Here is a 26,564-nt window from a genome sequence, read left to right on the forward strand (position 1 = left end):
ATCGACTTCACTGATTAACCCAAAGTTTGTGTTCCAGGGAAATAACTTTATCTCACAATGATTTATCGGATAAAATTGGAAGTCCCTAAAAGTGAATCAACTCGCAATGATCACTAATCCAAAAATAAATCTTCACCCATGGCATTGCATCATATATAATTAGTGGCCAATCATATACTTGACTTCACAACATATATTTGTCACTTCTCTTACATTTGCAACTTCTTGTAATGTAACCTTTGATGATGCCCTCGTATATCAATGACTAATTCTGAGGCTTCATTTTATGTCACCCACTGCTCTGCAAATCCTAGGGTCGGCCGTGGGCACAGTGGCTGAACCCCTTTTTTTTGTCTGGCAACTGAGGCAGTGTAGCTGGATACAAACTATTGCGTCCCCTGCTTGCTAATTGCCCAGGACTATTGGGGTCTGAAGTGACTTGATGAATGTTGTCCTGGCCTGCTGGCCATCTCTGAATGCTGATAGAATGTTGAGGCATTGCATGACTGACAGCTCAGGAGAATGCTAATGAGTGCTTGATTGTGAAGTTCTGAATGTGTCAGTTGGGGGCCTGAGCTGGAGTGCAGGAGGACGGCTGGTGGGTGGTCTCCACTGTATACACTTGGACTAATGTATATGTGTACAATAAAGCTTACCAGGTCGTTCTAACCAAGAGGCTCACAACTTGTTTTTGTCTGGACTCCACTATCAATGCCTCATTTGGTTTACAGGGGTAATTTGTCGAGGCTCGTTTTGTTGCTGCATGTTGTATTTTTTTTTTATAGCAGGAATAGTGGTGTTATACCTCATGCTCTGCCTGCCGCCACATCACTGCAGAATATGGAACATGGGGCGCTGGTTGGCAGGCAGCGTTCTGTTTGTCATTTGATCCTACCGGCTCCAGGGCGGGTGGCCATTGCTACGCTCTCTCTCAGTAAGCAAACTGCTTAACTCCGGCCCTGTCCATTAGTTAACTGGGTTACAAGCAGCTAATGGCAGTGCGGATCTGTTCATGTCTGATGCCTTTGTGGTTTACGCCAAGGCTACTGAAATGTTACTTAAACTAAACATTTGGTTTGCAAGACTTGCTTTTCATGTTTTATTAATGTAGGACAGGGATCTGCATCCTATGGCTTTCGATGTGTTTTTGACTATGACTCCCATGATCCCTCACCATTAAAAATGTTGGGTAGGGCTGATAGGAATTGTTGTCCAAAATCTATGGAGAGCCTAAGATTGCAGAACCCTGATGTAGGAATTGTCAATAAATTAAATTGGTAAACATGGAAAATGATCTAAACTCCATATGTACTCTGTTATGACCTTATGCTGTTGCCTCGTCTGGTGCTGTTCTAGATTACCCCCATGGATTCTAGAGCAGCACGGGAGAGCCGTTCGAGGGGAGCTGAGCAAGGCATAGAGAAGCGCTGCCATCCTTGTGCTCCTGAAGAGGGTCTCTGCCCCAATCAACTCCTTCACTTGTAAAACCTACCTATCTTCGTCCGGTATTAACATACCACACCGTATTGTAATGCCTTGTATCAGCTATTTTAGTTTAGGTTGGCTGGGGTGATTTCATTTAACACATTTCAGTCTCTCGCTCGCCAATGGTGCCACTTTGCAAGTGCTTATCAGGTTACGACATATATTCTTTAGTTATCCCCTTTCCACCCCTTTCTGCCAGATCCTCGTAATCGCCTTACATGTATGGAACCTAGCATGCTGTGAACCTTGTCACATGTGACATCATAGAGGTGACTTCTCAACATTCTATTATGATTAGACTGTAACCTTTATCACACAACCTGCTGCATCAGTAGAATACTTGCCTGGAAGAAAGTGTTGGTTTGTCTTTGAGGCTGTGGCTTTTCTGCGATTTGGAGCATGCGAGAAAATCATTTGAAGATGTGAAGTAAGGAATAGTGAGAATTGTGTTTTTTTTCTTAAACGTAACTTGAAAGTGGACAATTAGCCTACCTGCTTTGTCCTAGAGTCATGGCATGCAGACCCTGCCAACATATGAGAACATAAAGGAGCAGTATTGGGAGAAGGAAAGGGGAGATGTTTTGTATGCCACCGTAATGCATTGAAGAAAAGTGGAAGATGTTATTTCAGAAATGGGCAGAATTTACAAGATTCAGGGCTAGGTTGTAGTTCGCCATGTTTCCACCAATCCTGAAACCCTTTGAGCTAAGTGGCAACAGTTACTTTTTAGCAAGGTAATATTTGGCGTTTTAAGCATTCGTGAATGTATATTTTTTTAAACATTTTTTTAAAGGCAAGCATTAGGGAGAAGGTCTGAACTTTTGAGAGAATTCGACCCAGTGAGGTTTGTAAAAGTTGTCATACTGAAACAGATCAGGAGCAAAAGATGGGCCTTTTTTTAAGTAGAACGAGAGAATTCTTATTGCTGCACTGCCACTCCTCTGGACCCTCTTGCAGCTGTTACGACCAAGCACCTTTCACTGGAGTTTATGAACACAGTCTGCGGCTCTCTTCTCTTCCCACGGGACACGGGCACCACATCAGCAAGGAGGGTGGGAAGGAGAATCCCCAGCCGTTGTCCCTTGTTATCCCCTCGGCAGCTATTAGGGGGCTACTCAGGGGGCAGGGGATACCGGGAGGGGTACTGGGTGGGAACCGGTGAAAGTTATTACTGTAAATCAATGTCGCTGGTTTTTGACACGCTAGTTTGTTCAAATGTATTATCGTTCCCCGCAATTATTAGAAACGTTGCCCCATAGTGGATTCTTCATGTCTGCCTCTGTAATCTGCCAAACCCGTTGGAATGCACGGGAAATGTACACCGTCATTTGACCATAACCACACCATTTAAAGAGGAATTTAGCAGCAAATTAAGCTAAGAATAACAGCCGAAACATCACAGCTATAATGTTGTAATTGGTTATTTATAACGCGCTTAATACCAAGAGGTTTCTACCCAGGCGTCGTCCTGCTTCCAAGACAAGCACGTTGCCCCTGAGCTGTCCTCCCGAGTTCAGGGTCTTTACAGATTGATTGATACTGATTGCTTTTGTTTCCCATCAGTTTGCCTTGTGCGGCCCACTACAACTCGTCCATTCCCAGCCCCTTGCGCACGATTTTGAGGTCACTCGTTGCCCAATTAACAATTGTCGTGAAGATCACACCATGGGAGCAGAAGAGGTTGCATGATTAGCTAAAATAATGCCCGTTTATTTGGCATTCATAAACTTGCATCCATCTTGCCTCTTGCATCCAGGACCCACCAACAAGCAGCATTCAGGCAAACCAAAGTCCATTTTTTATTCCTGACTCTCCAGTTCCTACACTGCTTATTTCCAGCTTGCCTGCACCCTAGCAAATCGCCACATTATATACTAGCTGTTCACCCCTGAGATCTGAGTAATTCATCTTGGTTATTATTGTCTGAATAATTGTGTCTTTGTAAAATATGTTCAACTTCACATGTTTATATCTGCCATTTTGGAAGCCTTTTTAACATTAAAGCACGGTTTACCACATTCCACTTCTGCCAAATCTATTCCTACAGCACAATACCTTTTCTCTTCATGTTCTGTTTTTGTTTGATATGATATGATGTGGCATTCATAACGCGCCTATACACAAGTGTTTCTAGGTGCAACAAGAGAAGGGGGGGGGACAAGGTGGGACAAAATAACGATCTTACTAGGTCTTGTGTCATTCAGATCGCGCAAGTGCTGGGAAGAGGCAAGGAGAGAAGTGCCAGGGTGGGGTTAGTTAACTCACAAGTGCAGCCAGCGGGTGGCTCATAAGTGCAGAGGGAAGGGACTGTAGGGTTGCAGATACAGACCCTTAAGTGCTGGGTAGCCCAGAGGCAGTGCAAGGGCAACTGGACATACAGGAGCCTGGGCCTGAGTTCAGAGGGTGACCAGGTGACCAGTGCGCGGAGCAGTCATGTGCATCAGCAGAGGAGAGGAAGAGAGAAAGCAGAAGCGAAAAGGAAGTTGCTTCTGGAACTGGAGGTGGTTCTGCTCAAGTTTCAGAGAGGCAGGGAAACTGTTCCAGACGGTGGCCCCAGCCGAGGAGATACATCTGCCCCAAACTCTTTGCTTGGCGAAGCGTCTGACCCTCGGAGAGTTGGGGTTTAACCTGCGTTTTTGTTTTTTTACACTTGTCTCAATCCAGTACCCATTAACTACTAAGAGCTGTCAGCTGCCGTTGCTCTGGTTCTTTTAGGAAGAATGGGTAACTTTCACTGGCTGCTTTAGCTCTCTGTGAATTGTGAGTTTTCTCTCATTGTGTCCAAGGTTAGAAAGGTATCTTCTAAATGCAAATCTCTATTCCCTAATTCATCTCTCCTCCATCCAGGCTTTATATCTCCTTTCCCAGCTTCTTGCACATACTGGGGCAGTGGCCATGATAGACCTGATTTGGAGTAGGATGTGCTCACTGTCCGTTTCTTAAATGCTCTACTCCACACTCATCTTGCCAGGTCCGCAATATATGGTATCTCTATGCCTTTTTTTGCTTTCCTCATTCGTAGATTTCCCATCGGCTATGGCATATTGCGTCATCTCAGAGTCCCTTCTCAGGGTTAGGATGATCTTCACAGCCTTGGGGGGCATGGTGCAGCTAAGAGGCTCAAAATAACCCCTACATTTGGGTTATCCAGTCCCCATCCTGATTGCGATAGAACCGAGTCAGCTAAGTTACACTTAGGGATTATCACAGTGGGTGATGCAACATTTTGTTGATTTCCTTGTGTGCCATTCAACTTAGATAGGCCAAGGCCTTGGCAAACACATACAGTAGTCTGGGAAGTACCAGCATTTTCATAGGATGAGCCTTCCTGTCATCAGTAGCCAATGTGGGCCAGAACTCAGCCGAGCTACTGAGGCTTCTCAGAACCTCTGCAATATTACATTCATATTGATTTCCGATGTTGTGATCGATGTGGATACCCAGGAAATTAAAAGGTCTCTGGGGACGATGTCAGTGGCATATCTGGAAGCTTCTGGAGTACCCCCGCACCACCCCTCCCCATTCTAGCTCTAGGTCTGATTTCCCTGGGTTGATATTCGGTCCCAAACACAGTTCTAATGCCCCCAGTATCTCTGGGAGCAGGATCACCGTAGGAACAATAACATATAATGGGTATGTTATGCCACTTTATGTTTAATCATAACCCTCATATTAGCGCCTGGTATATCTCTATACACAGGACAAATGAAAAAAATTAGATTGGACGGTGGGCCCCATTTATTTATTTATTTTTTCATTTTTAAAGCGCTCACACAGCCCGCAGGCATTGAGGCGCTGTTACAGGATTTTTTTGTTTGCGTATTTATAACAGCTTAAATGCCCAGAGGTTTCTAAGCGCGGACCCGGGATCGAACCTGTGTTGCTTCGTGTCGTCTTGCTTCCAAGGCGAGCACTTTGCCGCTGAGCTATCCTCCCGCCTCCCGGGACACTGTTTGGTGTCCCTCTCCACTTGCCACCTGTCTGGGAGAATCTCCCCTGTCTGGGTCATACCATATGGTTCAGAACACAACGGCCTCACCATCCCCAGGAACGGCAGCCCAAAATGATTCTTTTCCTTTGAATGAAACATGAGCTTTCTGCCTTTGTACTCAAACCCCATCGCAGCATTCATTAAGGTGATGGCATACTCCTCTGACTCCTCTTTCACTTTCTGTATATATGTACCCTCAAAAATACGGGGTATAGCAACCACTTTTACTGCCTAAAAAAACACAAATGCTCCCAAAAAATACAAATGGGGAGTACATGCTACTCAAAGGAAACACACATGTTGGAACGTGTGCTCCTGCTTTCACTTGCACAGCTTCATGGATATGTTTGGAAAGTAGCTCAAGTTGTACCACAGGAAGAAACTACTATGGTCAGTGTCTGATGTGAAGAGGTACACATGTATTGTTTCCCAGTTAAAACCTATTTTTTATTTGCTTATAAAATACTCCTATTTGGGATGACACTAACTTTTGTTACTCCCTAAAAAATCATTTCACTCCCAACTTTAAAAAATAGGGTGTAAACTACTCCCACTTGAAAATCCTCTCTGGAGCGCTGATTTTTTGCATGTGTCTGCACATGCTCTGCATACACCAGTTGTTCTAGTAGTAGCTGCGTATGGAGGGACAGTACTTTGCTTAGTATCTTGGAATCTATACTTACTGTGCACAACAGCCGCTATGCAGTGCGTAGTTGTGGATACTGTTCCCGGGTTTCAAAAGGACTACTATCAATGGTACCATTAAAGGAGGATGGCAATATCCCAAAGCCTCAGCCTCCATTTACATCTCTAACAGCTTAGGATCCAATATGTCCCGACATTGTCCATATAACCCGAGAGTCGAACCATCGCACTTGAGGTGTCTTCCTCTCGCTCCACTTATAGTTCAGCAGTGGTCGAAGTATATAGAAAGAAGTAGTGGGACTTCCCTGTTGGCCTGTCCCCGCTCTCCACAAACCCCATCACCAGCCCCTTCCTACGCACAATCCAAACCCCCAAACAAACACACCTGCTGTTTAAGGGAACGTTCAGTGCAGTGCACTCAAGGGCACGTTTCAACTTGGATTTGCTATTGACTCTTGCTTCATTAGAAAAACCAGGCCCTTGCTTTGTGTGGTTGCAGCGGCTGTTCCCTAGTGCAGTGTGAGTGCATAGCTCCTCATAGAAGTCCTTAGAAGGGGCATTCATGAATCTTCTGGCTGCTTGCCCGCCAGTTGTTTGGCTCCCTCATTGACGTGGCTACACTCTTGTCTAGCTAATACTTGATTAAGGAGGCCAACAGTCGCCCCAATGTATCCGCATTTGCCTGTTGCTCAAGATTCTTTGAGTAACATTTAAAGTACTGGGAGCTATTGAGTGTCTCCATAGTGTACACCAATGTGGTTGAAATCAGTTGGCAGTGTTCCGTGGTGGAGCTGGGCTGTTGCATTCATGTCCACTTGGGGTTGTTCCTGTTGTATTCTATAAACATACTCATAATGTAATCTACAGTTGTGGGTTTTACTGTCCACCCTAATGGCATCCTTGCCCAGAAGAACTAGGTGAAGTCGCCACTGGCATTTGGTGACCTGGCATGATGTCTGTGGGGTGCCCTCTATAAAGCTATGTACCTTTTTCTACTGTGTCATGCCTTTATTTCATTCTGCCAACGGAAGATCAGCACAACTACTGAGCCTGTGCATTTCCTTTTCATTTCCAGGTAGTCCATCCTGTCATGCCTTGCGGACACCACACCTCGCTAAGCAATCTCCCCTCATTGCAACCTTGCAAGACTCCCATAATGCCTACTCCGCCCTTTCTTCACTGAGATAATGAAGTCATCTTTCAGCGCTTTCACTAACCGGTCTTTTTGTAGGGCTCCCACCTGCGCTCTCCAGGTCAGAACTTTGGATCTCCATCCACACCATATGTACGTGCTGTGCAGCAGTTAGTGGGGAAACACAACTCTACCTATACATGCACTCTACCTCATTGAATCCACAGTGATACGAATTAGTCTGCAAATAGCCTTTTCTTGTGTCATTGTGGCGCACAGTTGAGTAGTAAGTCTAGACACTATGCCTTCAATGATCTTCCCTCCAGAGAGCCATCATTTGCACTTCTTTTTATTATTTAGCATGGTGGGCTGGAAAATAAGTGTTGTGAGAGTGAACTCTGTGGATTAGATACTTCTGTGAAGTGCAGTGTAATTAGAAGCCTTAGTTCCCTCCAATCATCCAAATGTGGTATGAAGTGTCTTCTTGGACTTCATGCTGGCTGAAATTCAGCATTGGTTTGGAAGCTTGTTTCCATATGCTGTGTTTTGCCTGAAAGAGGCAGCCTGTAAAGGAGAAACAGAGAGGAGTAATAAATAGTCCCCATTCCCTACTGCTATTTTATTTAGAAAAATTAGGACCCCAAATTCCAACAAATATTCACAAATGTCACATTAAACTTATTAAAAGGGCAAATATTGTGGCAATAAAGCCACTTTTTAAAAACTTTTCTGTGACCTCTTTTAAGGCCCTAGGTTGACAGATTTAATATTTACTGCTTGTTTCATACAATTTGAAAGGACTATTCAGTTGGTAAACACGTGTCCGCTTACCCTTGCGCATCGGCAGAATTTGTATTTTCCTTTAAAGTCAGCTACTGGCCTTCCATTCTTAAGCATAGTGAGAGTTTATGACAAAGCCTAGGACTTTGGAATCAACATGTTTCCAACAGTTCGAGGTCTTCTTAACATGGCGACCTACCAGATCACACGCTGCTCCAATCCGAGGGGGGAGGGGTGATCTTGGCTGTCCATGTTTGACCAATACAGAGGGATAAAGTCTAAAGTGTTATTAATGCAGCCAGTGTCTGGATCTGAAGAAAAAAGGAGAAGTCCAATATTACATTTTAGTATTTAACTTGTCATGTTTTAGTATTAAAAGACTATATTTAGTCTTTTCTAGTATTCCATTGTATTCTTTTTGTGAATACTAGTGAATGAAGACTACTTAATGTGCGGAATACTTATCGATTACTGAAAGGGTACTAAATAAATGCTTGTGTTCTAGTGTCTTAATCCTCACTTAATTTTAAATAGCACCTTACCACTACTGGGGAACACTAAAACAGACTTCAAGAAGATGCTCCATTTTGTTGAGGGGATGTGGTGTTGCCCCCTTCAGGACACTTCATGAAATGGCTTTGAAAATGCCCCATGTTCATTCATATCTGACCAGATAGGCTACTCTGGGGAAAATAAAAAGTCAGTACTGGTTATCGTGTATTGCTTCGTTTAATTCGAATTTGGTTAGCTTGAAGAAACCAAACAAATATAAGTTTGGGAAAAAACACAGATTGACTGTTAAGAACCAAACCTTTCTCAAAATGTGTAAAGCAGAATGTTGAAAGGAGCAGGCAGTTTGAAGATGGCAGCCTGTGTTTCTCTTTCGGCTGTTTGCGAACGCCACAGCAGGAAAGTTGGCAAGGAAACGCTGAAGTGACTCTGGAATGCGATCCTCGCCTCTGTTTATTCTCTGCACTTCCTGTCCAAGAAACCTCTGCCCCAGAACCTCGACGCGCAAACAAGTCGCTGCCTTTCCTTCCTCTCACCCCTTGCGTGGCGATCACATACCGCCCTCTCGGATCTCCCCTCCCCCCGAACTTCCACATTAGAATCCACAAGCGTATCGTGGGAATTGTTGGTTACAACACGAACGAAACTGCACTCAACATATATGAGCCTCATTATAAGTTTGGTGGAGCAGGAAAAGCGGCCGTAAATGCGGTGGTAATTCCGTGACCGCCACTCTTCCTGCACCGCCAAACTACAAGTAACAGCCGGTAACACCTGCAATTCCCCACCATTCCAGTAACGGTAGGTGCATTTGTTGTTATCTACCGGCAAACTCGTAATGACCCCATTGGGCCTCATTACGAGTCTGGCGGTAACCCTGCCGGTGCAAATTGACATTTTCCAATTTTTCCTTTTTGTCCTAGTTGACCTAATTATAGTGGTTCTAATTGACCTTCTGCACAATTGACTTTTATATTATTTTAGTTATTTTATATATGTATTGAGTTGAGCTTGGATTATAAATAATATAAGGGGTTTGGGTGGGGGGTTGCTGTGGTTTTTGGATTGGGTGGGGTTTGCGGGGGGGTTTCCCCACGCATATATGTCCTTATTGACCTTTTAAATTAGGTAAATTCTCCCGAGGTCAACTGTGAAACGGTCAATTAGTATACGCTCTTTTTAACGCACAGTCACTCCCGGCACATGCCACTGAGATTCGAGAGTTGCTCACCGACCTGGATCTTGATCTTCTGGCCATCACCGAAACATGGCTACATGAAGCCTCTGGCCCCTCCATAGGGTTAGTCTTCCCACCAGGGTACACCATTCTCCACAAGGACAGAACCAGCAACAAAGGAGGGGAAGTAGCCCTTATCACCAAAGACTCCATAGTCATTCGTCAAGTAAATTCCTCGGACGACGACACAGATGCCCTCTCTGTTAAAATCTCCCTCTCACCCAATAATACTTTCTCCCTCCACATAATTTATCGCCCCCCGGCCCCCTACTAGACTTCCTAATAAATCTTCTACACAAGTTAGGAGACAACATAAAACATAACACCAAAGCCATCCTCCTGGGTTACTTCAACCTCGGCTTCAAAGACCCAAAAGACAAGCAAAGTAAAGCCTTTGCCAAGGCTCTCCACAACCTAGCCTTCCTCCATAGAGTCAACGACCCGACACACACAAAAGGTTGTATATTTGTTTGGATAGCTGACCACAACTGCAACATAGATATACACTTCCACATCCCTACCACTAACATCATCAAACCCAACACATTCACACCCCCAGCCATGGCCAGATCCTCTTGGCTCCTTAATAAAGAAAGGACCTTTCCGTTGAGAGGCTTCGGCCCTGAAGCCCCCATTCTCCCTTGCCCTGGTAGAACCATACAACTCCTCATGAAGGGCCTCTCCTTCGTCCCTACCGTAGATACGGACTGGTATGACTTAGAAATTGAGATCCAAAAAGTTCAGAGGAAAGTGAGACTCCGGACGTACTTCAAAGAACACCCAATGGACCAGGGGGACGTAGCAATAGACACAGGGCTACACATACCCTCTACCTTTACCCTAGCAGATGGACAGATACCTAATGAACGTCTGATGTTTGAAAGATGCGTCATACAAGATTTTGCCAAACTAAAGGACAGTAAGAATACCAGACACATTGGAGGATACCACAATCTAACCAGGACAGAAAAACAAGCACTCCTTGATTTACGCAACAACAAGGACATTATTATAAAGCCAGCGGACAAGGGAGGTGGGATAGTAATTATGACCACCATGCAATATAAGAATATGCTACTAGCCATCCTAGGAGATCTTGAATGTTATTCCATTCTCTGTAAATATCCAATGAAAGATCTAGATCTGGAAATATCACAAGCAGTTAATTATGCATTGGAACGGAATTGGATTTCCTCTAAGGAAGCAGATTTTCTTACAACACCAGGGGGAACAACTCCATGTTTTTACACCTTACCTAAGATGCACAAGGACTCAACCAACCCGCCAGGAAGACCAATAGTCTCAGGGTGCGGGTCGATCTTAGAACCTTTGAGTAAGTTTGTGGACAAATTTCTGCAACCACTCAGCATGCAAACTAACACATACTTGAGGGATACTGCACATACCATCAATAAATTTGAGAACTTACCCTTTGATCCAGATACTCAATATCTGGTCACGATGGATATAAAAGCACTTTACTCCAACATCCCGCAAGAAGCTGCTATTGAATGCACTAGGGAGTGGCTCACCAGCAACCCCACACAAGACAGGGTTCCAACAAATTTCATTATTGAACTAATGACTTTAGCCCTCCACAGGAATTTTTTAACCTTTGAGAAGCAGATGTATCTTCAAACTAAAGGCACTGCGATGGGGCAGCATTCGCCCCCAGTCTGGCCATTTTATACATGGCGAAATACGAAGAACAATATGTGTTTTCCCCACAGAACCAATGGAAAGAACAGATGCACCATTGGTACAGATACATCGACAATGTAATTTTCATCTGGACAGGGGAACTGGATCAACTTCTACAATTCTGGGAATGGCTGAACTCATGTAACAGCGACATACAGTTCACCATAGAACATAATAAATCCAAGATCACTTTTCTTGACCTTATGATCCCACACCTTAATGGCAAACTTATTTGTAATTTCCATCGGAAGAGTACAGACAGGAATACTTTTCTCCATCACACAAGCAACCACCCAATGCACACTAAACAAAATTTTCCATTCGGTCAATTCTTAAGGATACGCAGAAACTGCACACAGAAAGAAGATTTCCAAACTCATGCAGAGATCCTGTCTGGGAGACTAAAGGAAAGGGGTTATCCCAAAAGACTTCTAAATCAATCTATGAAGAGAGCCCTGAATATGAACAGAGAACAGTTCCTACAAACAGGAGAAGAAGAACCCAACAAAGGAGAGGATCGGCTCACTTGTGCCGTTACACATGGCAAACCCACAGCAGCAATAAAGAGAATTGTACAGAAACATTGGCATATTGCCAAACTAAACCTTCCTGAGGATGAACCTCCCAGATTTGCCTATAAGAGGGCAAAAAATTTGAAAGAACACCTAATACACTCACTATTTCAAGTTGAACCTTCCCGCCTAGGACAGAGAACACTTCGCCCTATACATGGACATCATCCATGCGGTAACTGTGTGGCCTGTCGTTTCACCATGAAAATGAAATCTTTCAAGATTGGGCAAAGAAACTGGATCCTGAAGGATTTCACGAACTGCAAAAGTGCCCAAGTTATATATTGCATCGAATGTCCATGCGGTTTGAAGTATGTCGGACAAACAATGAGATCTGAGCATTTGAGAATTTCGGAGCACAGATCGAAGATTAGGTGCAAAACATTGACAGCACCACTGGTCCCACACTTCCTGGAGGCTAGACATACCCCTAACGATATTAAATGGTGGGTTTTAGAAAAAGTCAAAGGAGGACCGGATCTTCTAAACAGTTTACTGTACAAGGAATCACGGTGGATACATCGTTTAGATATGTACCACCAAGGACTCAATGAAGCCTTCCATCCGGTCACACATTAAAGGCTGCAAACGACACAGGGGGACTCAGATCCCCTAACAACACCACCCATTGCACATAGTCGAAGGAGGCACACGCCTATACATAACAGTACAGGACAAGCGTACAGCCCCAGGTTCAACTCTAGATATAAAGATGCAGCGTTCAGACCTTACGCAGCAAGCAACATTAGCATTTCACACTTACAGGATGATTTCAACTTGGTTCTGTATATTTCCCGATGGCTACCAGCCACAGCAGTAAGCGGGATAAGCGGGAGGATCACTAATCACCAAAAACCATGACAACCGCATACAATACCAAGCGCCCAACAAGACACCAGGGCACTACCGGCTCTGCCAGCACCAATCAGCGAGGAACGTGAACCTGCTGCGATCAATAGCAAGAGCTTCTTGCCTTGGACTACAATTCCCAGCAACGGTAGTAGTCCTTCCATTACCAGTGCCTCCGAGATCACATGCTCCAATCAGGCACGCGACTTTCGTTTTCATGACAACGAACGCCGCTCAGCACAGAGCGAAACCGACAGCAAGAGACACGGTCGCGTTCGCCGGCTCCGACTTAGCGAGTGGCTGCAGAAGGCCCACAAGTAAGTGATTTCACGCGACCCAGATCATGCCAACTACTATTTATATACTTTAGATACAGGAGACTTCCACGGGGTCCGCGCACTTATACTCGGATATATTACCCTTTCCACCATTCCCGGCCACCACGCAGCAAAAGTTAAAAACTCCCCACTAGGACATGCTTCATAAGACAGCCATCATCCTATATACATATGTTTTACCCAGCCACCAAATTATTTGCTTGTGACAAGAACCACTGGCTTACATATTTTTCAGGCCGATGCATACGCGAGATTCCACTCTGGCAATATCCAGATTACCAATGACAAGATTCCGACAGAGCACCAATGCCACCTTGCGGACTTGACCACAGATATACTCGCCCAGTCCTCCCGGCCCACCTCCGAATTCGGGCACCACTCTTTACCTCAGACCAGGTAGGAGCTGAGGCATGCCTCTTATGGTGACTTCGAGATACCCGCACACAGGGACCAGTGCAACACGAGGCACTAATCAGTATTCCCCTTCTCTTCTTTTTCTTTTTCTTTCTCCTCCTCTTCTGTTACCTTCTTGGTTCCTCACAGATCCACAAGTTTATATCAGGACCAAGGAAGGGACCACAGACATCCCAGTCCAGCCAACTAGCGCCCTAACAAGGCACAGTAGCAGTCCCACAGGAGGACAAGGGGTGTCTCGACTTTCCGGACCACACTCAAACCCAGACCTTGGGATAAGCGCAACGGCAGGTAAAACCACAGCCGCTTGATCAGAGGTACATAAATTAGATTATGGTGTCAGAATTATTCTGACAGGTTATGCGAGGGAGAATTTCAATCTCTATTTTTTGTTTTTCTACACCTACACACGGTCTTGAACTAATATGCCCTGATGAAGGCCGATGTATGCGAAAGCTGCAAGACCGCCGAAACGTGAACAGCCTGAGAAGCTCGCCAAGCATCACGTTGGCAAAGAATTCTTTTACCTCATAAAGACCCACATATTGGGCAACATTGAAGCCCAAAGTAAAAATCAAGGCAATCTTATGGACAAAAGAACATTTGTTGAAATTTTAATTCTGGTTTGTCATGTTGTTTAAATGTTTTGAAACATTTCTATGATTTCCCCATTTCTCTGTACAATGAATCATGAAGTTGAATGATTGTGTTTTTTGAATTGATGTAATGCACCTTGAAGAAATCAATACAGATTTTAAGAAGATGTACAAATGTTTTGGGCTAAATTATTTTTCCAATTCAGTACTCCATTTATTATCTCTAATCTGCCAAAGATTATAGGTGACTATAATATAGAGGATTGTTCTTTTCTCCCTCCAACTAGCTCAATCTCACTATAACGTGGATAAATGCCAGCATTAGTGGATTGATACAATTTACAGCATTCCCGAAAAGAAATTGTCGAGTGTTTGCTCCCCCAGAATTTATTTCAACTTAGATTGTGTTAAATAAGGGTAGGATACACCTATTGTTTATGGAACTCTACAACTCCACCATTAAATCGGCAGTAGACACCATTGCCCCTATACAGAGACAAAAAGCCAAGTCCAAGAAATACGCCAACTCATGGTTCACCCACGAGCTACTAGATCTAAGATCCCTCAAACGATCTGTGCTCACAATTGGCAAACCTATCCCACAGACTCCTCCCTACAAGCCTATAAAACGATAGCCTCACGCTATAAAAAGGCAATCACCCTAGCCAAATCCTTCTCATACAACTCCAGGATCTCTAATGCAAAATCTGTGTCGAAAGAACTTTTTGAAATATTCAAAGAACTATCAGCCCCTCCGACTAACACACAGGAAACTGTAATAGATGTAATCTGGTGCAGCAATATCCAGGCGGCCATGCTAAATAAAATAAACACCCTCCAGAAAGAAATCGATGACCAATTCCTTGCCCTTCCTAAGACCAACGCTCCCCCTGCTCCTGCCACGGACCAGCACAACAAAGACAGAAAGTCATTCACTTTCAGAGATGTAACTGAGTCAGAAGTCCTAGACATCATGAAACATATCAAGCCTTCATCATGCAAGGACAATGTATGCCACGCGCCCCTTATCAAAGAATGCACAGACTCACTAGCCCCATGCTTCACAGCATTCATCAATGCTTCATTCTCATCAGCTATCATCCCCCCAGCTCTCAAGGAGTCATGGGTTAGACCACTACCGAAAAAAACGTCCCTTGATCCTGACTCCCCGAATAACTACAGACCGATTACCACCGTTCCTTTTCTGCTCAAGATACTAGACAAAGCTGCCTACCTGCAGATCCAGCATTTCTTGGAAAGGAATAACATACTAGGCAAGAGGCAATCAGGCTTCCGCCCGCGCCACAGTACTGAGACTGCCCTACTTGACCTTAAAAACAAAATAGGGGATACCATGGACAAAGGGAAGCCAGCACTGCTCCTGCTCCCGGATCTGTCTGCAGCTTTTGATCTGGTAGATCACAAACCCTCTGAAAACACCTCCAGGATGCTGCCCATTTCTCACAGGAAGCCACATTATGGATCACCTCCTTCCTCGAAGGCAGACTTTTGACAGTGTTCTCTGACCAAGGCAGTGCCACCCCCACTCCCATCCACTGCGGAGTCCCACAGGGCTCATGTACATCACCCACATTGTACAACATCTTCACCCTACCACTCTTCAATGACCCAGACGATCACGGCATAAGATACACCAATTATGCAGATGCTACTCAAGTTCTCCTCCCCCTCTCAGGCTCCTATGAACAGGACACAGCCACCCTGAATGAGACCTACGCCCTTATCCATGCGTAGATGGCATCCAATAGCTTATGTCTCAATGGGGGAAAAAATAGAACTTCTCCTGGTGGGCCCCAAATAAATTCTGAACAAACTAGACAGTACAGCTCCTTGAACATTGAGAACACTGCAATCATCACATCAGCAGCAGTCAAAACACTGGGTGTATTCTTTGACTCCACCCTCTCTATGACTAGGCACGTCAACGCCATTGCATTATCATCAGCGGCACTCACCACAAAGATCATAAATGCAGTCAAACCCTACCTCTCCCACAACAACTGCCTGAACATAGCCAGAGCCACCATTGGAACCAAGCTAGATTACTGTAAGACCCTGCTTCTAGGTACATTCTCCAAAAACCTTAGCAAACAGCAAATCACCCAAAATAACGCCCTTAGAGCAGCACTAAACATCCATACGAGGGAACACATCTCCCAAACAAGAAGAGATGCTCACTGGCTCCCAGTCAGAGAGCGGATACTCTTCAAGACACTGTCCATCACACACATGTGCCTCTCACTCTGCTCCTCCCTACCTATCAGAAATAATCCACCGTACCACGTCTAACATACTCAAGAGAGCTCAGCACTCCCACCAGCTCTCAATCCCTACTTTTAAAAGAAGCAAAGCAGGTGGTGCAAGCTTTCCCTCCTTGCTCCAAAGAACTGGAAAGCGCTACCGCTACCACTTAGGAAGGAGACCTTTCACAGCTTTCCGCAGAGCGCTCAAAACCACACTATTCAACTAGCCAGGCCCCAAATGTACATAAGATCTGACATCCTCCCTTGCAACATTGGAACATATCCTGTCAGTATTACCTTTCTGTAATTATATGTACTACTGCCTGACTATGCATTTAAGCAAAGCCTTCTGTAACAGCGCCACGATGCCCCAGGGCCGTTAGGCGCTTTATAAATTCAAATAAATAAAAAAAACAAAAAAGTATACATCCGGCGGCCCGGGAAGTCAGACGTCGGTAAAATAAGTCCCCATCGACTGGGAGTGGGTACTTGAAAGCGATGGCACCGTTGGTAATGGTGCCGGCGCTTCCGTGTACAGTCTGCCTCCCGTGGCCGCTGCGCCCAGCAGGGTCAGACCTGTCGGGCACAGCAGCCCCGGCAGGCAGACTCTTAGTTTTCCGGTCTGGAAACAATGGTACCTCTGAGCTTACCGGCATCCTTGTTTCCGGACCGGCAAACTGCAATGAGGCCCATTGCCTCATTTGTCTGGTTTCTCCTTCATAAGGGATCCTTTGAGGCAGGAGCGTGAAAGGAGAGCTTATGTCGACAGTTTAAGCGATCTCCAGTTTATGGTTCATAATGTAAACTGTACTTATTCCTAGAAAGTTATGTGCTTGAAAAGGCATGTGTTCCTGAACCTTGGTCAGCAGCCAAAGAGGAAACTGCTTATGGAGCATTGGAACTGCATCGGGTGTAAAAGGAACATGCCAGCATGGCATGTGAAGTCTGTTGGGGAAGCAGGAGTCCTTTCCATCAAATAGAGTGGTGCCCCAATGGGTTTGTTTTTATTTTGTTTTATTCGTATTTATATAGCGCACAAAAGCCAGAGGACATCGTGGAACTTGGTACAGTACAAAGCTTAGTTGCTTAGTTACATGGTCATTAGCAATATATATACAGGTTGCAGTATAGTTACATAGTCATTAGCAGTATATATACAGGTTACAATATAGTTATATTACATTTGTGTTACATTACAATATACATGGCAAAAGTGGAGGAGGCAGTCCTCCACTTGCTAGTTGAGGAGAGTGGCCTTGAGGTTGTTGCGGAAGACAGAGATGGAGGTTTCAGTTCTAAGGGTGGCAGGGAGTGAGTTCCAGAGTTTCGGTGCAATGTAGGAGAAGCCTAGACCTACCGCTGTGGCTCTCTTCATGTGTGGTATGTGTAGCTGGTTGGTGTACTGAGCTCGGGTGGGGTGAGTGGATGTGGTCCTTGATATTGCTTCAGATAGGTATGCTCGAGCGGTTTTGTTGATGCATCTGTGAGTGATGGTGAGGATTTTCAGAGTAATACGGTCTTTGACCTGGAGCCACCGGGCTTCACGTCTGGCGTGGGATATATGGTCTCTTCTAGGGATGCTCATGACGGCTCTGAGGGCATTGTTTTGTGTGGTTTGCAGTCTGTGAATGTTTTTGGCAGAGGTGCCAGCTAGGAGGGCATTGCAATAATCGAGTTTGGCTCCTATAGTTGCTCTAGCTATGGCCAAGCGGTTGGGGGTGGAGAAGTAGGGTTTAATGGCATTGATGAGTCTGGTGCTGAACGCTGATGCAGAGGCTATAGCGCTGACTTGTTTGTTCATCGATAGATTTGCATCAATGTGAACACCTAGAGTCTTGACAGAGGATGATATGGAGATGGTTGGGTTGTCTATGTTGAAGTTGTTGAATTGGGGGCTTAGTTTCGATAATGTGTTTGTCTGGCCCGGGATGAGAATTTCAGTCTTCTCCCCATTAAGACAGAGGCCATTGATTGCCATCCAAGCTTGGATAGTGCCATAGATGTTGTGAAGGGCCGTGGCGTCTTGGTGATAGAGTCCAGATAGGGGTAAAAGTACTTGAGTGTCATCTGCATAGTTTGTATATCCAACACCCATGGAGTCAAGTAGGTTGAAGAGGGGTTTTGTGAAGAGGTTATAGAGGGTGGGGGCTGTACAAGATCCTTGGACACCGCAGTTTATAGTGGTAGGATCTGCGTTGGCTGTGTCGGAGTAGACCTTCATGGCTCTTCCTTCAAGGAAGGAAGTGATCCAGGATGCTGCTTGATTAGAGAAATGGGCTGCATGGGTGAGGTGGGTGGTGAGTGTTTGGTGATCTACCAGGTCAAAAGCAGTTGATAGATTGAGAAGGAGGAGCAAGGCAGGTTTGCCTTTGTCCATGATCTGTGAGATTTGATTTTTAGGTCTAATAAGGTGGATTCTGCTCCATGCCCGCCACGGAAGTCAGATTGTCTTTTGCCTAGTATGGAGTTAGCTTCTATGTATGATTGGATCTGGATGTGAGCCGCTTTGTCCAGGATTTTTAGAAGGAACGGGACTGTCGTTATCAGTCTGTAGTAGTTGGGTTGCGCTGGGGCAAGTGTGGCCTTTGTTAGAAGTGGCCGCACCAGGCTTCCTTGAGATTGTTTGGGACAGTTCCTGTTTGGAAAGATGCGTTAATGAAGGCAGTAATAAGGGGTGCTAGGTCATTGGCGCATTCCTTGATGATTTTGGGAGGGCAAATGTCTGCTTTGCAGAGGGATGGTTTGAGGTTTTTGATGAGATTAAGGACCTCAGGTTCAGTGACGTCTCTGAAGGAGAATTGAGCGTGATTGAGATTACTGCGCTTGTCTTGTGTAGGGCGGTTGGTTTTTTGGTTTGGGAGGGCTTTGCAGTGGTTTTGGATTTTGTTCTGGAGGAGTTTTATTTTGTTGAGTATGGTGGACTGAATGCTGGCACACCAGGCTTTGTCTTTAGTTATCTTGTCAGCGGTAGCCGGGGGAGTGACTAATTCATTAAAGATTGCGAATAGTTCTTTAGTTTGGGAGTTGGCCTTTGAGATCCTATCATTGAAGGAGTTGGATTTTGCTACTAAAATGGCTTTTTTATATTGGAGGGCTATTTGTTTGAAGATGCTCTTATTTAGATCACTCGGATCCGTTTGCCAGTTTGTAAGCGACTGACGCTTTTGAGCTCGGAGGGTTTGGAGTTCTTCCGAGAACCAAGAGTAGCAGTGAAATGATTTATTTTCCTTCTTGCTTTCAAGTGGGGCTATAGAGTTTATGGCATTGGTGAGAGTATCATTGAAGATAGCTGATAGTATATTTGGGACCTGAGAGAAAGGTGGTGCTAGACAGGGGCTTTTAAGGTGGGGACGAAAGTTGTCTGCGTTGAGTTTTTTAGAACTTCTTATTGTGGCAGGTGGTGCGTGGGTGAGAGTCTTAGGTTTAGGGTTGGTGGGGATGAGGAATTGGATGCATGTGTGGTCCGTCCATGGAAGGGCGGTGTTTGAGATAATGTTGGATGCACAGTTGTGATCCATGACCCAGTCAAGGGTGCGGCCTTTGGAGTAAGTGGGGGTGAGGACTCCTTGGGAGAAACCCAAGTCTGTGGGTTCTTTAGCTAGGGTTGCGGCGTATTTATCCTTAGGATCATTGTATCCTGAATTTAAGTCTCCTAATAGAAGGATTTTGGAGGACTTTTTAATGTTGTTGCTGAGTCGATGGGAGAGGTGCTCTTGGAAGTCAGCTGGGAGTCCAGGAGGTCTATATAGGATGTGGATATTGATTAGATTATTGGGGGAGAGCGTAAGCTTGGCTGATAAGATATCAGCATTACCACCCCATGTACTATGGTCTGCTAATCTAACAGATAGTGAGTCTTTGTGGATAAGTGCGACTCCCCCTCCAATCTTATCACATCCATCTTGCCTAAGGATGGTGTAGCCTGTGAGTAGGCCCAATATGCCTTAAATCTCACTACACGTTGAGTAGACCTAATTTTCTTCTAGGTTGTGTGTGCTTAGCTTATACAGCCTTAATTTTGATGAAGTGCCTAGGCTAATAAAAGTGGGAAAGAAGATAGGATGCTTATGTGATGACTTGTTAATTTCTTGCTACCAATGTTTTGCTGTGTTGATCCTGAGCTAGGTATGCACTATGAAAATATATTATGATAATAATATAAGAGGCTTAATACGCTTCCATAATATTACACAACATTCAGAATTTGACCATTTAGAAACCGGTGAGACTTTCCCACTCTCTGATAAGTCTCTCCTCTCTTGGCCTGTTTGGCTCTCTGTTCTCCCTCTGAATCCTTCCATCCTTTCACTGTTTTCCCTGACCCCTTTCTCCCACTTGTTCTACCCTCCCCTCTCATTCTGAGCTCTGACTACCATTTCACCTTTCCAGTCACTACTTCCTCTCTCATCTCTTCTATTCATCCCCTTCATGTGCTAATCCCCACTCTGGCACCCATTCTCATACTCCCTCTTCACCTCTTATCCTCCTCTCTATTTACCTTCCTCTCTCTCTCTTCTCACTATCCTGTGTATCATCGCCTTACTTTCCTCCATATCACACTCTTCCTTCTGTTTTACACATGCACTCTCATCTATCTTCTTCCTGTCTCTTGCACAACCAACTCGATTACTCACTAACATCTCTTTCTCACTCACACCCTTCTCCATGCCACTTCACTCCCTTACACCCACCACTTTCACCACAATTTATCTCTTCTTCCGCTGTCCCCAAATCCTCATTGCAATCCCTTTGTGTTCTCCACCTCCTTTAACTCTGCCCCCGCACAGCCACCCTCTATTATAGCACACCCTCCTCTTCCATACTGTCAAACACATCTTCCCGCCCAATAGTAGCTCACACCCGACTGACCCTCACAAAAGTCCCCATGTCTGTGATGTTGTATCAAACAAAGCTTGCACTCCCCATGGGTTACACCATATTCCGACAAGACTGCCTGCTCTCTAAAGGAGGCGGGTAGCCCTCATAGCTAAAAACTCCATTGCCATCAGAAAGATTGACCAATCAATCAATCACAAGTAACTGCAACCTACTCACCCTCAAACTCACCACTTCACACAACTGCACCATCACATTGCATATTGTCTACCGACCCCCTGGTCCTCTAACTGACTTCCACTCCACCATCACACACCTCCTATCAGACAACCTCAAAACCTCTTCTAGCAGGCAATCTTAACCTAGGACTACATGATCCTAGTGATGCCCCAGCTAAAGCCCTAGCCAAGGCGCTGGAAACATTAGGTTTCTCACACTCCATATCCAACCCATTGCAAAGGCTGCACCATCGACTGGATAGCCCACCACAAGGGCCCACTGGTTGCCTCAGCCAACTCTCCCCTCCCATGGATGGACCACCACCTCATGCTCTTCACCCTCTCCCCACCGAAGCTGCAAAAACCTATCACCATCCCTCTCCCCTCTTCCACCACCAGAAGCGCATTCCTCCTCACTAAAGAAAGGTTACCCCCTTACCTCAGTGTTTCAGCCCTTTTGGTCCCTTCGTCCAAAGACCCAAATGTTGTTGCCCTCTCCCTCAACACCATTCTCTCTGAGGCAATTGATGCTATTGCCCCCCCTAACTGACCACAAAGCCAAATGCACTAAACACTTCAACACATGGTTCACTCCGGAACTCTCGGCCCTGCGCAATAAAGAGCGCGCAGCCCTATCGAAGTGGCAAACCAAAAAACTTGCCTCAGACAAACTCGAATTCAACAAACTGTCCAATGATTACAAAAAAGCCACCATTCCCGCCAAGGCCAATTCGTTCAATACAAGAATAGCCATGCCAAATCCAACTTTAAGGAAATATTTACCATCTTTGGGGAGCTAGAAACTCCTGCCGCCCCACCCAAAGCCATTCAAAAAAATGAAGCCTGGTGTACTGGCATCCAAGCAGCCATGCTTCACAAGTTTGACAGCCTTCAGAACAAAATCTGAGCTAATCAACTCCACCAACACTCCTCTAATCCTGCCCAGCCACCCACATCCAACCAGCAGGCTTCCAACACAACACTCTTCTCGTTCAGAGATGTCAATGAGACTGAAGTCGCTGCCGACGTGAAGAACATGAAGCCCTCCATTTGCAAAGGTGATAGCTGCCCAGCCTCCCTTATCAAGGAGTGTGCAGACCTGCTCATACCCATCATCATCAATTTCATCAACACCTCCTTTGCATCAGGATCGGGTCATCTCAGCATAAAAGAAGCATGGGTTTGCCCCCTTCTAAAAAAGCCTTCACTTGACCCATTCAATCCCAATAACTACAGGCCTATAACCACTGTGCCTTACCTACTTAAAATTCTGGACGAGGCAGCCTACCTGCAAGTCCAGCAATTGTTAGAGTCAGACAATATCTTAAGCGCCTGACAATCCAGATCCCGTCCTGGTCACAGAACCGAGACGACCCTACTGGATCTCAAAAACCAAATGGACGATTTCAGAGACACAGGCAAACCTGCCCTACTCCTCCTCCTAGGCCTCTCAGCAGCATTTCACATGATGGATCATAAACTACTATGTCAACACCTCTCTGCTTCAGCCTTCTTCTCACCAAATGCAATCACCTGGATCGCCTCCTTCCTTCAAGAAAGAGCTATGCGTGTCTTCTCAGACAAAACAGGCGCAACTCCAGACACCATCCTATTTGGAGTCCCATAGGGCTCTTGCCTGTCCCCCACGCTATACAACATTTTCACCATCTCGCTATTCAACATACTTGATTCGCTCGGCATCATGTACACCAACTATGCCGACGATACTCCAGTCCTCATTCCTTTGTCCGGTAACTACGAGGCTGACGCCAAAACCCTTAACTCCATCTACACCACCATCCACACATGGATGGCTGAAAACTGGCTTTGTCTGAATGGGGATAAGGCTGAACTACTATTGTTAGCCCCCACCTATTCACGCATCAAACTTGATAACCAGTACCTATCCCTCACCATCGACAATGCTACCATCCCCGTTTCCCAATCAGTCAAAACACTGGGAGTCTAGTTAGATGCCAACCTAGCTATGTCCAGATAAGTTAGCGCAATCGATGCCTCTGCAGCCTACTACTCGAAACTCATCAACGCCTCCAGACTATTCCTCTCCACCACAATCTGGCTGACAATTGCTAGAGCCCTAATAGGCTCAAAGCTGGACTATTGCAATGTCCTCTTCACGGGAACCTCAGCTAAAATCTGGACAAACTACAAACTATTCAAAATAACACCCTTTGCGCTGCTTTGGGCATCCCCAAAAGAGAACACATCTCAGCAGCCAGAAAAGCAAGCGCACTGGCTACCTGTCCGCCAGCGCATCCTTTTTTTTTTTTTAAAACCTTTTTTTATTAAACAGCTTGGCAGCTAAACACAGGCGAACAATACACAAGGTAAGCACAAGGTAGCTGCATTTAAAACAGTATAGGCATACAGTCAGTGCATTTAGTTTGAACATTTTCCATCAAGGGTGCATACATTTGCGAGCGCAGTATAGGAGAGCCCTCAGCTCAGGATAGACCACCCGCGCGAGTGGGTGTGGTAGTTGGGGAAGTTGTATCAGGTGTCGCATTTAAATCTGACATATAGGAGCGGAACTGGACCCAGACATCCCTGGGCCTCGAGTGGGCTGGTTGTAGGCAGGACCACGCTTCCTCAGTGTCTGAGGCCCATGTGAGAGCTCTGAGCCATTGTGTATGCGTGGGGGGTGCAGGGCGAAGCCAACAAAGCAGAATGGCTCGCACCGCAAGGAGCATGCAAAGGCCGGCCAGTTTCTTAGAATTTCGGGGTAACCCAGGGAAGTCATGGAATAGACCCTTCATTGGGGAGGGGTCTATAGGTTGATCGAGTATAGCGGAGACGGTTGTGAACACCGTCTCCCAGAATTGGGAGAGGCGGGGGCAGGCCCAAATCATGTGCATATAGTCGGCACCATCCTGTCCACACCTGGGGCGTCTTGGGGAATGATCGCTAAGCATACGATGCAACCTGCTCGGGGTATAATGAAACCTATGTAACACCTTTAGTTGGATCAATTTGAACCAGGAATTGAATGACACCTGGTGTATACGGGCACACATGTGAGCCCAGCGGTCGTCAGTCACCTCCTCCCCGAGGTCCTCCTCCCATGCCCGCCTGAGCCCAGTGAATTTCGGAATGGTTCTGGATTGGATCATTGTGTATAGCCTAGATATTTTCCCTCTGGTAGGCGTGGGGGAAGTCAGTTCTTCGATAGCGGGATCATCCGATGGTATTGCTGGAAACATGGGGTAGGTTTTTTTAAGAGTTCTACGTAAAGCTGAATACTGAAGCCATGCGCTCGGGCCACCCCTCAAGGGCAGCGGCAGGTCGGGCCACTCAACAAAGTTACCCTGCTCGAACACGTCACGGAGCAACTCGTATCCCGCCTCAGCCCATCTACGCACAGTCGACGGTGGAACCCGTGGGATCCCGGGGAGAAAGTTCCACAGTGGGAGATTGCCATGAAATGGGTGAGGGGTATCTAGTAATTTCCACGTTTTCGTTAGCGCCAGGGAGGTGCAAGCCACCGGATTTAGTGTATCCCGTGTCAAAGGAATGGGCTGTATCACCAGGGAGCGGATGTCACGGTCGCTGACCGCTAGCTTTTCAAGTCTAACATGTGGGGGAGGGTCTGCTGTGTTGAACCAGTAGGACGTGTATTGGATTTGAGAGACCAGGCAGTGTTTAAGAAAATCGGGGGCCCCAAAGCCTCCGTCAGCCATCGGGGTAGACTAGGTCCCGAGCTTGAGCCTGACTGCGCCCGAATGCCACAGGAAAGAGTTGATGTTGCATGTCAATGCTTGGAAGAAACCCTCGCCCGGCCACAGGGGGACGTTGGTGAACCTGTATAGTAGTTGGGGTAACACTATCATTTTTAATAGCCCTATTCTACCTGCCAGGGAGATCGGCAATTTACTCCACGCCTGAGTCTTAGTCGCCAGGTGCGCAAGGTAGTTATGATAGTTCTCCTCAAGGGTCATCTCGAACTGACGTGTTATTTCAATCCCCGGGTAAGAGAACTTCGATTGCGCCCACGCGAACCCCATGGTGTCAGGGGGGGGAGGGTGCATTCCGTGAGCGGAAAGAGTGTAGATTTTGCGCAGTTCACCTTGAGGCCTGAGATGTACCCAAAGTAGATAACATCTTTCAGTATCGGGGGTAGATTAGTGGAGGGGGACCGCACGAGAAGGAGTGCATCATCCGCGTAGAGGGATACAATATCGGCTTGACCCGCCGAGCGAAGCCCCCTGTGCGAGTGTAGTTGTCGAAGCAGGTCGGCGAAAGGTTCTATCGCTAAAGCGAAAATCAGGGGAGAGAACAGGCAGCCCTGTCTCGTTCCCCTGGCAATATTGAATAATGGAGAGCATCTGTCCTCCGTGCGGACACTGGCCACAGGCCCTGAGTAAAGCACCTTGACCCAGGAGCGAAAAACTGGCCCGAATTTGCATTGTTCGAGCACCCGCCAGAGGTATCTCCAAGAGACTGAAACAAACGCCTTCTGCATATCGAGGGTTGCGGCGACCGCCTGCATATTGGGGCTGATCCTGCTAATTATTTTAAAGAGCCGTCTAAGGTTTAGAGCGGTGGAGCGACCCGGAATGAATCCCGCCTGGTCCGGGTGTATAATATATGGCATACAGGGAGCAAGTCTGGTCGCTAACATTTTAGCAAAGATTTTTGTGTCGCAGTTTGAGGGAAAGCGGGCGATATGAGCTGCACTGGGTAGCAGGTTTACCAGGTTTGAGCAGTACAGTAATTGTGGCTTTGCGGAGTGATGGGGGGAGTATGCCTGCCTCTACTGATTCCTCTCAGAGAGCTATTAAATGAGGGAGTAAGCGAGTCTTATAGCATTTATAGAATTCAACCGGGATGCCGTTGGATCCGGGAGCCTTCCCTGAAGAGAGAGAGTCTATAGCCTCCGTAAACTCTTCCGAGGTGAGTGGAGAATCGAGGGAGCCAGTGGTCTCGGGAGAAAGGACCGTTAGAGGGAGAGCCGTAAGATAGGAATCCACCTCCGCCT

The 26,564-nt window shown here is 46.0% G+C and overlaps 1 protein-coding gene across 2 annotated transcripts in view; it reads left to right on the forward strand.

Annotated features, from left to right (window-relative positions):
• Window positions 1-26,564, forward strand: part of RAB30 (RAB30, member RAS oncogene family) — a 352,385-nt gene that overhangs the window by 100,975 nt on the left and 224,846 nt on the right. The window contains exon 1 of one of the 2 annotated variants that reach the window (XM_069639875.1): window positions 1,765-1,912. The exons of the other annotated variant lie outside the window; for it this stretch is intronic. The gene's annotated coding sequence lies outside the window, so the exon portion shown is untranslated. Of the gene's footprint in view, window positions 1-1,764; window positions 1,913-26,564 lie in introns of those variants that run through there. 2 annotated transcript variants of the gene reach the window in all.

This window comes from Ambystoma mexicanum, chromosome 7q (genome assembly GCF_040938575.1).
Source record: "Ambystoma mexicanum isolate Mex_15411 chromosome 7q, UKY_AmexF1_1, whole genome shotgun sequence".
In the NCBI taxonomy this organism is placed as follows: Eukaryota; Metazoa; Chordata; class Amphibia; order Caudata; family Ambystomatidae; genus Ambystoma; species Ambystoma mexicanum.